This window comes from Camelus dromedarius, chromosome 11 (genome assembly GCF_036321535.1).
Source record: "Camelus dromedarius isolate mCamDro1 chromosome 11, mCamDro1.pat, whole genome shotgun sequence".
Taxonomy (NCBI): domain Eukaryota; kingdom Metazoa; phylum Chordata; class Mammalia; order Artiodactyla; family Camelidae; genus Camelus; species Camelus dromedarius.
Genome location: NC_087446.1, coordinates 53,674,313 through 53,689,496, shown reverse-complemented (window position 1 = coordinate 53,689,496; position 15,184 = coordinate 53,674,313). Strand labels below are relative to the sequence as shown.

Sequence of the window (15,184 nt, the reverse complement as noted above, 5' to 3'; positions counted from 1 at the left end):
ATCCCAACTTCTACTACCTCTCCCAAATTATGTTTTATTGAAGATCCTTTTGGTGTCTCCTTGGCCTCATTGACTCCTCCCCTATCCACCTATCAACATGCTCAGGTCTCTCTTCAAAACGACAAACCTTGTGTCCTATCTCCTCCTCAAGCTTTGCAATCTTTCCCTACATCTACTTACCAGCAAACATGAGCAAAGCCCTTGAAAAAATAAGACTCCACATCCTCTGTTCCCTCAGCCCCCATTCATCAGTGACCACCTGAACGCTGTATCTGAGACCTCTTTTCAGTCCTCCTCCTGGGCCATGGAACCATTGAACACTCTTGACCCCTTCTTCCTTGTTAAACCACTCTCCCTTGGTTTCTCTGCCATACCTCCCTCCCTTTATTCTCCTCTCTACCCATTAAGCAATTGGTTCAGATTTTAATTTGCATAAGAATTACCTGGGGAGTCCTGGATTCATCTCCAGGAGCTGTGTTTCAAGTCAGAAATGGGGCTTAGGATTCTGGTTTGGTTTGGTTTGGTTTGGTTTAGTTTTTTTGCATTTTTTTATCGTAGTAAGTATACAATTTTAATTATTTTTAGGTGTATGTTCTGTGACATTAAATACATTCACAATGAGGAATCTTTTTAACACGTACTCCATATGATTTGATGCAAGTTGAAACAGACCAAGCTTTGATGCTTACAGTTCATTAGGGTCCATCCAATCCTCTTCTACATATTTTTTCCTGGGGTGAGTTCCTTCACTCCCATGCCTTTAACAACTACCTATATGATCATAACCCCCAAATATATTGGTAGCCCTACCTCCACAGTTCCAGATTAATATTTTTCCTGTTTTATAGTCATATTTCCCTAGACAGTTCTTTGGCACCTCAAATTCAACATATCCCAAAAGCAAACTCATTGCCCTCATTCCAAACCTAATCCTATCTCAGCTGTTGGCATCCAGTCATTGCTCAAGCTGCAAACTTCAGATAACTCTCCTCACATATACTTCCCACAATGAAATAGTCACAAAGTCCAGTAGATTCTACCAATAACATGTAAGTCCCATTTATTCCATCCATGTGGCTGGCGCCCACCAAAGGTTTCTGTGTTAGGTCAACTACCCTCCAGTCCATTCTGTCTTGCTGCCAGTGTTTCCTTTCTCAAATAACTAGCTATGCTAGTATTATGCTTAAAAACCTTCAGTGTTTCCTGTTGCCTAGAGTCCTGTCCTTTATCCAGTGCCTAAACCAATTTGTTCAGTAAAGTAGCCGCTTACTGTTTAAATTTAAATTAAGCAAAATGAAATAAAATTTAAAACTCAGCTCTTCAGTCCTCCTAGACACATTTCAAGTGTTCAGTAGCCATATGTGACTAGTGACTATCTTATTGGACGGCACGCATATAGAAAATTTTCAGTGTTGCAGAAAGTTGCATAGGATGGTTCTTGTCTTCAGGCTTTTCCTCCACGCATCAGCCACGCTGAACTTCTTAGCACAAACTCCTGCTTCCTTTCTCTCTCCCCCAGCTCTCCTACTCTGCAGCGCAGTTCAACTGTCCTAAAAGATGGCTCAGACGCTACATTTTCTCGGAAACCTTCTCCAACTCCTAGAGCACTTTGCATTTGTTACTGTATTCTAGTGGGAACTTTGCATAGAAGCCTCTATTACAATATTCACCTCATCATATTGTAATCGTTCATATGCCTCTTCCCCACCAACACAAGACTAAGCTCTTCAAGCCCAACTTATTTTTGTATACCTAGGCCTAGCTCAGTGTCTGACATGTAGCAGACAGCTGAGAAATATTTGTTGGATGTATGAATGAACAAAAGAGAAATGCACCTGAATTCAAGTATTGAGAAGAAAAGGGAGATCTATGATTGGGCAAAAGACTGCCCAGGATACTGTGAAAATGGGGAGAAATTAGAAAGTTGGAAAGAGAATAAGCATAGCCTTTGGCATGGAAGTTTGAGTTGTGTTTCTCAAACATATCTTTAAGATAAAATGTCCATTTCAGGGTCTTCATTATTGATGGTTTGGGAGAGGACAGCAGATAAAGACTAGATATAAAAACTCAGAAGTCATTCACATAGAGTGGTTGATATTTAACAAGTAGTAAATTCAAAAAATAAGTGAATATGACAGGAGGAGACCAGATCCTAGGTCTGAGGGCTGCTAATAGTGTTTGAGTGAGGGGAAAAGGAATAACCAAAAGAGGTCTGGTTGGAAATAGGAAAAAAGAAAAAAAGATAATAATATACCATGTGCTGGACAACATAACTTTAAATCCTTGATACAACCCCATGGGTTAGATACTATTATTATCCTCGTCTTGCAGATCTGGGAACTGAAGCACATACAGATTAACTGACTTTCCCAAGGTTATGCATCTAGTAAATGTGGACTTTGAACTTAGGCAGTGGGGTTGCAAAGACTGGGCCTTGGCTGCTATGCCTTGAAATGTCACAGAAATCGAGACTGGGAAGAGACTCTAGAGAGCAAGTGTAAAAGAACATGGGCTTTGGGGTTACTGTGTTTCCTCAAAATGTGTGTTCACACTTGGGAATAAGAGACCCAGCCAGGCCACTCTTAGCTATCCCTGATGTTCTTAGAATTCTCACAGAAGTGATGCCTAATTCTAGGTTGAGTACCTGAGTAGTACCCCTGCTGCTGCCTACCACTTAAACAGGCGCATGTAGCAAACATAGACACTTACATCTCCATAAGTCCCAGCTATCCTCTCACTGTACCCTTGACTTGCCAGCAACCCTAACCTTCCCCTGAATTCCCGAAATTCCCAATCTGCCCCTAGCTTTGACTTCTGGGTAGGACCCCCTAAAATGGGTTACAGACTGTTTCATGCTTGGGAAGTAGGGATTCCAAGGCCAACTCCCAGATGTAATAAGATCTCAAGCTCAGTCAGATCCTTCTCAGCCCTCTGGGATTCAGTTTGGCCTGGGAACAGTGCAGTGGAAAGAACATCAGGTTTGGAATCAAGATGTGCCAATAACTCATTATATGACCACCGTATTCAGTTCATTTAGCCTCTTTGAGCCTCAGTTTACTCATCTGTACAATAGCAATAACAAAATCTTCCTTTTCCTATGCCCAAATGAGCTAAAGGATATGAAAGTATTTTACAGAATATGAAGTGTTAAACAAAAACACTCTATGCATGCACAGACCACAACTATGCCTGTTAGATCAAAGGCTTATGAGAAAAGCATCTCATCTGTGTAGAAAACATGCATCTTACTATTTTGAATAATTTGTTCTTAAGATGAGGAAGTAATAAGGAGTACAGCTTCAGCCTACGGAACATTTTAAAGGAAGAAATGCTGGGAGGGAGTGATTGTTGCTAATAGAAATAAGGTTTATGATGGTCTCAGAGTAATAATGGTGATTACAGATGTGAATTTACCTACTTTTCTGTGGGTCTTAATTTAAAAACAGTTTGAAACCTTATGACCCTGCTGGTGCTGTCTCTCCTCACCAACGCAGTGCAAAGAAATATAAATGGGGGCTGTGGCAGGCTGAATAATGGTCCACCAAAATGTCCTCATCCTGATCCCTGGAACCTGTAAATGCCACCTTAAATAGCAAAAGGGACTTTGTAGATGCATACAGATGTGCAGATTAAGGATCTTGATTAAGGATTAAGGATTTTGAGGTCAGGAGATTAATCTGGATTATCAGGGTTGGCCCTAAATGTTATCACAAGTGTCCTTATAAGAGAGAGGCAAAGTGAGATTTGACAGTACACGTAATGACGGAAGCCAGAAGTTGGAATTATGTAAGGAAGGGCTGCAAGCAAAGAAATGCAGTTAGAAAAGGCAAGGAAATGGATTCTCCCCGGAAGCCTCCACAGCTCTGCCAATACCTTGATTTTAGACTTCTGATCTCCAGAACTGTAAGAGAGCACATTTGTGTTGTTTTAAGCCACTAAGTTTGTGATGATTTGTTACAGCAGGAGCAGGAAACTAACACAGGGGCTCTGACTATAATGAGACTAGACTACAGGCCAGTGATACCTGTCCCACCTTCCTTGATGGCAGAAAATGGCCACAGTGACCAAAAGGACAGGCTGGGGCTCCATCTGGGTAGGTAACTGAGGAATCTTCAATCAGTAAAAGCTTCAAGAGATGCTTCAGCATCTGAACCTGACCTCTTCCCTCCTAACATTTTTATTGGCTGAGCAGTTACCTGACCTGTTGGAACTGTTGTATTTGAAGTCTGTGGCAGTTAGTTTCAAAAGAAGATGTGTAAATAGTGCTCATAAAGATGAGGCCCTGGTACCAAGAAGGCAATGATTGTGTAATGGCCTAGGCGAGCCCTTGAAGATGGTGGGAATATCTTTGGCTCCAAGAAAAGATAATCTTTATTCTTAAGCCAGCCTAATTTAAGAACCGACACCAAACATGGCAAGAGACTTATTGAGGGAGACAAGACTAGAGGGTGGTCCTGGATATACTTTAACTTTAAAAAATATATGTAATCCAATATTTCCAAAAATTAGCATTTCAACATGCAGTCACTATAAAAATTATTAATGAGATATGTTATATTATTTTTAATACCATCTTTAAAATCTGGTGTATTTTACACTTACAGGTCATCTCAATCTGGACCAGCCACATTTCAGATGATTAGCCACATGTCTCTAATGCTACACATTTATGGCAAATTTCAAAAAGTAATTTATCAAATCCCTTTCATATACTCAGCATGCTTTTAGCTTCTGTTGGGGGTAAGGAAAAGTCAGTTAAACAACCCTGGACTTGCAAAGGTTAGATTTGAATCTTTCAGCAAATATGTTAAAGTTGAGGAGAAAAGGAGAGACTCACACATGGTAGCATGTGATCATGTGAGCTTCAGATAAGGAAAAATCTTTGTGGACTACAACAGGGATGGGAGACTTTCTGAAGGATATGGGATTTGAGCTATCCCTGAAAGTCAACCCTCCGTATCTGCAGGTTCCGCATCCACAGATTTAACCAACCATGGATTGAAAATATTTGGGGGGAATAATTCCAGAAAGTTCCAAAAAACAAAACTTGAATTTGCTGTGCACCTCCGGCATAGCATTTACATTGTATTTACAACTATTTACCTAGCATTTACACTGTATTAGGTATTATATGTAATCTGGAGATGATTTAAAGTACATGGGAGGATGTGCATAGGTTATATGCAAATACTACAACATTTTATATGAGGGACTTGAGCAAACATGGATTTTGGTATCAGTTGGGGTCTTAGAACCAATCCCCCATGGATACCAAGGGACAACTGTATAGCTTTTGCAATGATGACAAGAGGGAAAGGAGCATGCCCTATAAGCCATGTAGAAAGGAACCTCTTGGCAAGGGTACACAGGAGTGGGTGTTTTGTACATTGAGAACAGACAGGACTGGCTGGTCTAGAATGGAGATGTCAGTATTTATCAAAAATGTTTACTGCACATACCCAGGAGTTCCATTGCTAGGAATTTATCCTGCGGATACACTCACATAAGTAATGCAAGGATTTGTATACAATGTTATCCATTACAGCTGGTTAATAAAAGTGAAAAGCTGGAAACAACCTAAATGTCCATCAGTAGGAAATAAATAATATGGTACAGCCATAGATTATTATGCAAATGTTTAAAAGAACAAGGTAGATCGATATATGCTAATATCAAAAGATCTCCAAGATAGTTTAAGTACAAGAAGGTGTAGTATAGTATGAATGGTTAGATCCCATTTTTGTACCTTATAAAAAGTATATATACATAGAGGGTAATAAAATATCTAAAAGTAAACAATCAAAGAATAGCAGTATAACCATATTTAATCATATCAAAGAATCAGCCAAAAAGTTAAAAAGGCTCATTGTTGAGAGTGGGAAATGCAGCAAATAATTGCTTCCATATTTTTTGATATTTTAACCACATGCACATAATGCTTTTTAAAAATAATTAATTTTAAATAAGTAATTTTGAAAATTAAGTAGTATCTTTCTAAAAATAGTTTTCTAAAATAACTCTCATCCCCCATTGCCCCACCCACCAGTCTAACTTTTCCCTCAAGTCATAGCCAAAATTCTTTTTTTTTTTAAGCCAAAATTCTTGACAGAGTTTTAAACACTTCTTGTCTTCATTCCTTACTTTGTACATCTTTCTCAACCCTTCAAAATTTGGTTCTACCAAAGTCACCAACCACATGAGGCTGAAGTCAGCAATTATATCTTAGTCCTGATCCTACTTGATACCAGCAATATCAGGAACTATTTGGTCCTTTTTTGGAAGCCACTTGGGCTCTGGTGACAGCACTCAGCCGATTGTCTTCCTCCTTCTCTGAAGACCCCTCTGTAATGTTGCTGTTCCTTAGGGTTCTGTTCCAGTCCTTCTTCTTTCCTTGCATGTTCTCCACTCCATGGCTTCAGTTGCCACTCATGTTCTGATGTTCAGATGATTCATAAACGTCTTATCTCTAGTGCAGATCTCTCTCCTGAGCTTCAGAATTACTTATGCAATCCATTATACACCAGTACTTACCAAACTCTTCCACATCTGGCACACATAGAAAATGATGGTGTTTTCATGGCAGTCCACCTTACTGACACCGCTGTCTGTTGAAGGGAGCTTGTGCTGCTCTGAAGGTTGAGAAGATCAGCATGCAGCACATCTTTAACCTCTTCCTGAGGCACAACAGTTGGGAAGCTCTGACCTCTTAGACATTTCTACTTGGATGTCTCCCCAGCATTTCAGTGTCAACTTGTTTGGAAGTGAGCATATCATTGCCCAAACCTGCTCTTCCTCAAGTGTTTGGTATTTCAATGAGTGGTCCTACTACCTGCAAGTTATCCAGTCCAGAGGTCTTGGCTTAGCTCTCTGCTTCCCTCCACTGCCAATCCCAATACCTGCTGATGCTAATGCTATTTATTTCTTGAGGTCAACTCATCTCCATTATCACTATCATTTTCCTAGACCAGAACACATCATTTCTCATTTTTTCCTCAGTTACTATAAATATTTTCTGTCTAGTCTCCCTGACTTCAGTCTTGCTCTCTTTAACCTGTTCTCCACACTGCAACCACAGTTATCTTTTTAAATAAATGCTGTTCTGATTGTGACAACCCCCTGCTTAAAACCATGTAAAAGCTCTGCACTGCTTTTAGGATAAAGTATGATCATCCCACTACTTACCTTTCCAATGTCATTGCTTATGATACCCGACATGAATTCCTTATTAGTTATCTAATACTATATGCGTAGTGCCTAGCATACAGTAAAGACTCAATAAAAATTTTTGAGTGATGAAAATGAGAAGAAAGGGGTTCAATAACCTGAGCAGATCCATCATTATCTGTGCTAGGAAGGTTTCAAAACACATACTGGCAATGTTGTTAGAACCCAAGGAACATGTTGTCCCATGTAGAATTAAGCAGCACTAGCAAAGATCTATTCCTATTCAGAAAATGGACCAAATATTAGCCTCTCCCCAGCTCCTTTCTTCTTCTAAGCAGGGAAGACATAAAGAATGCAGAATGCACTCAGAGTCAATCCAATCTGGAGAATAGTCAGATTATTAAAATGTTTTGAGGCAGACGCGTAGGCAGGAAGATGGCGGCTGGGTTCAAAACTGTGGAACCTCTGGAGTGTTATAGGAGAATTGTGAAAGAAACCTGCCATCCTGATGGAATAGAACTTGGTGAATTCAGAACCAGAACTGTCAACATAAGTTCATTTGGTACTGCAAATGGTTCTTTAGTGAGATGGAAATACAACAATAATTTGTGGAATTATAGTGGAATTTGGAGCACTACCAACAGATATCCCTGATTAACGATATGTTGTTCCTAATGTGGATTCATCACCTCTGCGTTCATGGAGTTTCTGGTCTGGACCTCCTGGAGAAGAGGTCCAAGTGGCCAACCAGTTCATTGCAGATGTCACTGAAAATTCACAGATAATTCAGAAAGAAGACTTAATGCATTTCTCCAGGAAAGCTTGCTTGAGTTCTATACTGTGATCTCATTTGCCTCAACCATGTTGGAAACATTTTGGTTGCCTGTACATTTGCTTTGTTAGCAGCTTTAAAAAATGTACAGTTGCCTGAAGAAATGAAGAAACTGCTTTAGCAGAAGTTAATTTAAAGAAGAAAAGTTATTGGAATTTTAGAACTCATCCACTTGTAACTTCCTTTGCTGTGTTTGATGACATTCTGCTTATAGTTGACCCTACTGAAGAGGAGGAACATCTGGCAACCGGAACCTTAACAGTAGTAATAGACGAGGAAGACGAGCTATGTTGTCTTCACAAAGCAGACGAAAGTCGACTGACTGGAGTGAAACTTCAGGACTGTGTGAACCTAGCAGCTACAAGACACAAAGAAGTTAAAAAAAAAAAAAAAAAGATGATGAAGCATTTGAGACTATGAAATTCAAATAAACAACCACCACATTTTCAAAACAGATTTGTAAAAACTATTTGTTACACTGCACTTTTATACTAAATAAATATCAAACTACATTCTTCTGGGAAAAAAAAAAATGTTTTGAAAGGTCAGTTACCAACCTGACCATCTTCTGATGTCAGGAATTCTAAACTGGGGTCAGTTCATCAACCAACTTACACAGTAGCCAAATGGCTACAGTGCCAAACTGAGTCATGAAGCTGCTCCAACACTGAATGAATGACCACATAGTATTGAAGCAGATGAACCCATTCAAAGTTCTGATGTGAACAGTGAGGGCGTGGTTCTCTGAGATGCCATACTAGTCATTCATCAGTACTAAATGCACAGTTAGACCATGCCACCAAACTGGTTTGTTACCAACAGCTTGCAGCAACCAGAGACCTCAGAGACCTAGTTTGTTTTATAACACAGGTAACCCAAGTAAAGAACAATTTATGACCAGTGATACATAACAAGGGTGGAAAACCAACTTTGGGACTTTAGTATAATTTTTAATAAGTAAATAATACCCATAAAGAATTAAAGTGTGTTAAGCCTCATCAAAGGCAGAAAGCAACCATGGAGCAATGGTAGCTATATTTCTTTCACCCCCTGTCAATGAAGATAAAGATCTGTGAAGCATAGAGAATCTGCCAAAATCTGACTGTAAACTTTCAAGTGTGCAAGAGCCTTTAAGTTAAGGAGGGCAGGTATTTGCTCTGACAAGTGCAGATGTTCTGGCTGTGTTTATTAAACAAGGGTAAACATCTGAATGAAAAGCAAAAAAAATCATCTAGATGGTTTGTTTGCTTCCAAAATTTAGTTATTTGGAAACATCCAAAAATAGTTAGAAATACCTGGTAGACTCTTAAGGTTTTTCCACCCCATGGCTTTGGAATGCAATAGATTCGTGGACTTTTACTGGACTTTTAAGCCCTTTGAGGAAATTATCATGTCTAATTTTTGTGGTAACCCTAGGGCTAGGACACTGATCCCTATTCAATAAATGTTAGATGATTGAATGAATAATAATCAATGCTGTAGGATTACAAAGATGCCACTATCTACCATCAAGAAATAAGGTGAGCTTTCTGAAAATGAAAACACATTCACAAAAGGATTTGCACAAGAATGTTTACAGCAGCAGCATTCACACTAGCCCCAAACTGGAAACACTTAAATATCCATCAGCTGGAGAATGGATAAAAAAATTATGATATATTCATACAATGGATTATTACTCAGCAATAAAAAAATAGACTATACATGGCTGAATCTCAAAAACATTACTAAGCTAAAGAATATAGACACAAAAGAGTACAAACTATATGATTCCACTTATGTGAAATTCAAGAACAGACAAAACCATGGTGATAAAATCCAGGAAGCTGCACAGTTGGCAGATGCAGGGTAATCATCTATACAGGGGCATGAAGGAATTCCCTGGGGTGATGGTTCAGTATCTTGTTTCAGGGGTTACATAGGTGTATATTATTATTGAAAGTCACCAAACGAAACACCTAAGATCTGTGCATATTATTGTATGTGAAGGATAAGTCAATTTTTAAAGTTGTTTTAAAGCAAGGATGAGAGAGCTGGTGGGAGTAACCTCCATGACATCTTTTAGGCTCCAATAATCACTGTTCTTAGGCACTCTTTTCATCAAGCTACCCCTATACTCAAGAAGTCAAAATGACTTTTTTATAACCTGTCCTGTCAAGTCCATATCCTCATTCTGATCTCCAAAAAAACTTTCTCCATTAACTTCTCCCACTTCCAACTCTATCTGCCAATGTTATCTGCTCACTGTCCCATGCAAATAATTTGTTCTTTCCTACCTGAATTTCCTTGTGTCCTTCCCTTGCCTGTTCCTACTCAGATTCTCTCTGTGCCCTTCAAATCCCATTTTAAATCAAGGAGCCTCTTTCAGAGAGGAACTCTTGGTTAATCTTAGCCAATCTGAGCACCCTATTTCCCTCAGTTTTTATGTTCATTTATCAGATAGTATGATGCTTTAATACATCCCTAGTATATCAGCAACAGAAGCAATTTTAATAAAATGGGCAGAGACTGTGGCTAGAGATCTTTATATTTTCTCCGCAGAATCCTGTTCAGAACCTGCACTACTGGGCCAAACTGTTAAGATTATGTGATATCAGGACAAGGGCAAATAGTTGTTTAACCAAGGACCAGTGATAATGGTATCGAAGAGAGCTCTGAGGCCCTGTAGATGTAGGTGGGTTGTTTGCTTTTCCTCTTTTAAGCACGCAGTTACTTGAATAGGGAAGAAATTCATCTCCACGGAGATAGCAAGTGGCTGAGAACAAGGCTGTATCCTTTTTCTACTCAGTTTTCCCTCCTCCTAAACCAGTGAGGAAAAGGCCAGCAGCGCTCTAAGAGGCTCAGAGCTTGTTCCCAGCGCCCAGGTTTCCATATTGCTGAAAGGACCCGATCTGGGAAGAGGAAAAGGGAGGCGGGAGCATTTAAGGCCAAGCAGGCACTTAAGCCTCTTCCCATAGATTTACACCCAACACGTATGCAGGAAGGCAAATTACAAACACGCTCACAACCACATACACACGTGCACGCCCAACCCCACATAAGCAAACGCGCATGCCTATGGGTCCGCGTGCACCTACTTAGTTTTCTCTGCTATAGGTGCCCCTCATTCCACCCCCGCTCGGCCTAGCCCAGCTTCTCCTACCCCGACACTGGGGAGATTTACCAGACCGGACCTGGCCAGGTCTGGAAAGACTGTTTCTCTATAGGGGGGAGGGGAGGTCCTTCCCTCCAGGGCGGAAGCCGCGCGCTCGGGCCGGGCGGACTTAGCTTTCGTCCTGGGAACATCTGGAGGGGGCTGGGAGGGGCGAGCATTCAGGGTGAAAGTGGATTGGCTGTGCAGGAGAAGGGGGCGGGGTCTGGGCGAGGGGCGGGGTTCACTGGCCCCTTTAAAGCCTTGACATCAAGAGGCGGCCCCAACACCCCCCTTTTTCTCTGCCCCCCGCCCCTGGAGCCGCGGCCATGGACCCGGCAGATCCGGCCTGCCCTGGCCCAGCTCAACACCTGATTTCGGTGAGTTCTGGGCCTACTTGGGATATAAAGGACGGCGAATGGGGGGTCTGTAAGCCCTGGGCTGGGGTGGGAGGTATGGAGGGTAAGGCTCTCGTGGCAGCCTTGGGTCAGAGAGAGCGGCGCGGTTTCCTGCCCGACCTCGCTGCCCGCCCCTCCCTTCTGCCTCACCTCACCCCGGGGGTCTGGCTGCGACTCTGTCCACCCCCACCCTACCCCCTCCCGCCCCCCGCGCCGTCCTCGCGCACACTCCGTGGCCCCGGAAGGGAAACTTTCCGGAGAGGGGGATGTTCCGGGGGCCGGTCTCCCTCCCTTTTGAAAGCACTGACCTTGCCCCAGCTGCGCACCCCACCCCACGCGCATCCCACCGCCCGGGTGCCGCTTAGCGGTGTCGGGTTGTTGTAGTGGGGAGACTCTCCCCAAAGCGCAGGCGCGGAGGCGAGCCCCGGGCTCCTTTTCGCACTCCTTACAGTCCCGGTGGCCTGGGGCGGTAGGGCGTGGGGGAGGTGGGGAGAGGCGGAGAGATCAGGGTCTCCCGGAGCGACCCTTCGATGGCTTTGAGGGGCTGCGGGAAGGGGAGCCCGGTGGGCTGAACACTAAAGAGAGGCTGAGAAAGGGAGAAGGGCTGGTCAGGGAGTGGGGCCAGGGCAGCGCCTGCAGGAAAGGCTCTCTGAGTCCTGGCTGCGGTGCCAGAAGAATGCAGAGAATTTATCTGTGCCCGACACTCCCCTGGCCTAGGCCGACTAGGAAAGCGGCTGTCCGAACCCCAGCCCCCCTCTCCTTAACCTCGGCCCAAGGCCCCATAGTCTCTCCAGCCCTGGCACTGCCCCCAAGGGCACGAAGGACCCTTACCTCGTACAGGCCTGGTTTTCCAGGTGTCACAGCGCTGTCCATCAGCTTATCCAGCTGCTACTCCTTAAATGCCCGCCTTCCTGAGAAGCCAGGGGTCTTAGGCTGCCAGGTTCTCTGGCTGTAAAGGCAATCCTTCTATTCCCTTCCTTCCACTGCTCGTCCTCCCTCACGGGTCCTCCTGCTTAATTACAGTTGTTTGCCAGCGGTAATGGTAGAGGCAGATGCCTGGGACAGGTGTGGTCCTGGAGGACAGGAGCAAGGAATTAACATCTAACCATTCTGTAGGCAGTACTTTGGGGAAAAATAAACCTAGCCCATTTGCCTTGTTGCAGACCCTCTCTTGCAAGACATGCCAGCTGACTGGGAGACCCCTTGTCTTTCAAAAAAGGAGACACAAAATTCACTTCTCATATTAGGTCCCTGTTTTTCTAAGAACAACCTGGGGTTAGTGGGTTTCTTACTTTAGAGAAACACTTATATTCGTGTCTGGGGAGATATTCCCACTTAGTTCAACTTTGTTTTCAGTCTGTGGTCTGTGCATGAGGTGGCATGAGCCCTCCAGCATCTCTCTCCAGCTCAGGCCTTTGGAAGAGAGTGAGAACCAGAAGGGGCAGATGGCCTGGGCTGCAGCAAGGAAGGCCCTTCTACAATAGGCAGGCAGACACCAATGTGTACGAGGACCAAGCTGCTCACTGTGGAATGGGAGTGAGAAGCTCTGTCCCCTGCTCTTCCTAGCTTGCTGTGTGATCTTAGCCAAGATAATTTGCCTCTCTGGTGCTCCTTTCCCTCAACTGTAAAATTTGGCGGTTGAACTAGAAAGCTCTACCATTCCCTTTCACTTTTTGACGTAGTATGTTTCCACTGATGTGTGAAGTTGGAGGGGAGTAAGGTCCTCCAGCAGGGTGGCTGAGTTTGGAGAGATAGGTTACTTAGGATTAGAACCTTGGGTGAAGGGGAGCAGACTCCCTTATCCTGCCTGACCTGCTCACCCCTGGCGCCTTGGCGTATGAGCTCCTGCTGGCTGGGATTTGGCCCACCCATCAAGGCCTCTAGTGAGACATCCTGGCAGGCCAGTCTTTGAGCTGGGCCTTTGGGGAGGGGTTGAGAGAGGAGGAGGCAGCCAAGGGCCAGCAGGGTGAACAGATTCCCAGGAGACAGTTTGTATCTCAGCTGTTGGGACTTGTTTTAAGATCTAGGCAAGGGAATACAATACACTCATCCACCCTGTTATGGGAAGAGGACAAGGAGAGCCCCACTGCTGTTGCCCATCCCACCCCTTGGCCCTACTCACCTCCCGCAGCTCCCAGGCAAGGGGCTTAAGGAATCTCTGCTGCCCTCAGCCAGAAACCTAGACCCTGCCCTGCCAGCCAGGCATCAGCAGGGAGAGGCTGCCCCAACCCCACCTTTCCAGACTCCTTCCCTCCTGGGGGTAGAGCTTTCTCAGGAGTCAGACTCTCCAGGTTGGGACTTGCTCGATAGCCCAAGAGCCAAAGGCCTTCACGTTCTCCTTGTTTGTTTTCATCCTTGGTCTCCCAGGTACTGAGGGGGATGTGGAAGAAGAGGTGGTGTTTAGAGAGGCCATGGGATTGGTTGGACGTGGGGCACATTCTTCTGCATTGCCTGCCCCTCTGCTGGCTCCCCTGGGCCTGGGGAGCCCTCTTTCCTGGACCCTGCTGCCTGTGGGAGTGAAGCTGCAGCAGGAGGTATTTAGGTTAGGCCCCAGGGAAACCTTCCTCACTACTGGGAGCTGGGAGCCCCTGGAATGGAGAATGGAAGCTCCCAGGGAGGTCAGTTTCCCAGAAAGTGGTTAATGGTGGAGTCCCTGTCAGAGTGAGGGATGCGGCTGTTGCTAGGCAGAAGCTGCTGTTTCCTCTTGGGGTGTGGCTCTGAGGCCTGCCAGCCAGAGGCCCTGTTAGAAGCAGGAGGAGAAAGGACCCTTGCCTGATAGCTGAAGAGAGGTCCCTGTCCCCCTCAGCCCTGGAGCACCAGAACCGCATCTCTCAGAACAAGTGCTGCTTCCACCCCTGCTTCCCCGGCTCCTCCCCTAATTCACCACCACTACCACTGTCTGCTTTGACAATCTCACCCAAACCTGGCAGGCTCCTCCAGCCCCAGTCTGGCTGCACTAATAGACTGATTGGATTTTCTATACTTGGAGTTTGGGATTTCTGATTGAACATGCAAATTTATGTAAATCAATCTGGGATCTGTCACCACATCAAAACAACATAGAGTCATAGGCTGGAAGGAATCCTAGAGACAGTCTAGTCCAACGCCCTCATGTTAAAAATGGGGAAGCTGAAAAAAAAAGTAAGGGGGGGGTGCACTGAATTCATGGGGGAAGTGATTCATACAACGATGAGTGTCAGAGGCAGGCCTCCTGACTCTGGTCTAGTGTTTTACATTGTACCATTCTGTCTTAATTTCTTGTGCATGAGGGGGCCTGACCGCATTAAAAGCCAAGAGGGCAGTTCTTGAACCTGAGCTTTCAGAGGGCTGAGTTCTGAGATGGTCAGTGTTACCTCAGGGTGCCCCAGAGGCTCTGGTCTGCTCTCTTAACATGATGAAGAAAAACCACTTCAAGTCCCTTAGAACAACACCCTTAATATTTTTCCCCAGGCCCTGCCCTGGAGGGTTGGAAGACAAGGTCATTGGCTGCTGCCTGCCTGGCTTGGCCGTCACGGTTTCCCAGAGCTGAGATTGTGTCTGTTCCCAGCATCTCTCATAGTACCAGGCATGTAGTAGGCTGCGGGTGGGTCTGCATGAGCAATGCCTCTGTCTTTATACTTCTATCCACATTCGAATCTCTGCTGCTTCCCTCGATGGCCA

General features: G+C 44.3%; 1 protein-coding gene and 1 pseudogene across 6 annotated transcripts in view; both read left to right on the top strand.

The window, feature by feature from the left end:
* The window catches only part of NCKAP5L (NCK associated protein 5 like), a 47,238-nt gene that overhangs the window by 5,688 nt on the left and 26,366 nt on the right, over positions 1 to 15,184 (top strand). For 2 of the 6 annotated variants that reach the window (XM_031462607.2, XM_031462603.2), the window contains exon 1: positions 11,374 to 11,506. The exons of 2 other annotated variants lie outside the window; for them this stretch is intronic. The gene's annotated coding sequence lies outside the window, so the exon portion shown is untranslated. Of the gene's footprint in view, positions 1 to 11,373; positions 11,507 to 15,184 lie in introns of those variants that run through there. 2 more of the 6 variants (XM_031462608.2, XM_031462604.2) reach the window with 1 other exon arrangement.
* LOC116156356 (exosome complex component RRP43-like) lies at positions 5,923 to 8,450 on the top strand (annotated as a pseudogene).